This window comes from Sinocyclocheilus anshuiensis, unplaced genomic scaffold (assembly GCF_001515605.1).
Source record: "Sinocyclocheilus anshuiensis isolate Anshui unplaced genomic scaffold, SAMN03320099.WGS_v1.1 scaffold322, whole genome shotgun sequence".
Taxonomy (NCBI): Eukaryota; Metazoa; Chordata; class Actinopteri; order Cypriniformes; family Cyprinidae; genus Sinocyclocheilus; species Sinocyclocheilus anshuiensis.
The window spans coordinates 1,332,344-1,333,047 of NW_015542366.1; the positions used below are offsets into that span (position 1 = coordinate 1,332,344).

At 42.0% G+C, this 704-nt stretch overlaps 1 protein-coding gene across 1 annotated transcript in view; it reads left to right on the plus strand.

Annotated features, from left to right (window-relative positions):
- The window catches only part of LOC107692185 (glutamate receptor ionotropic, NMDA 2B-like), a 116,371-nt gene that overhangs the window by 68,525 nt on the left and 47,142 nt on the right, over window positions 1-704 (plus strand). The gene's annotated exons all lie outside the window — the stretch shown is intronic.

Consider the following 704-nt stretch of genomic DNA (forward strand, 5'->3'; position numbering starts at 1 on the left):
TATCCAAAGCGACTTACAAATGAGGAGAACAATAGAAGCAATCAGACCAACAAGAGAGCAACAGTATACAAGTGCTGTGACAAGTCTCAGTTAGTCTAGCACAGTACTCATAGAAAGGTGTTTTTTTTTTTTTATAAATTAGAGCAAGCTTCTGGAAAGGCGCATAAGTTTGAACTAGTGAGTTTAGGTATATTGGTGCAGCACCAGTGGTTGTCTTGTAGGCAAGCATCAGTACCTTGAATTTGATGCAAGCGGCTATTGGCAGCCAGTGAATGGGATTACATTTCTGCCACACTTCTGCACGCGAACGATCATATTTTGAGCGCACAAAAGTGCATTTTGCATGAGCGCGATCTGAGTTTTGTGGAGAAAATGTTCGTTTCGCAAAGAAAAAAGTATTTCGAGCGCACGAAAATCAATTTCACATTTAAAATACGTTTTTGGATATGTGCAGACCTTCTCTTTTGCGCGTGCAATGTTTCACTAGCTTGCTCACCTGATGCCCGCCCTCGGTGCTCTCTAAATGCATACGGTTCGCTTGCTCAACACAACCCAGCGTTACAATATGCCATAATTCCAGCCAATCAGAGACCGAGACTGCCAAATTCTGATTGGCTGCCTTGACAACCACTCACAACATTCCTTGCATTACCTCAACAGCAGAAGAGGAAAAATACAGTGCATGCATAATTATTATGCAAGTT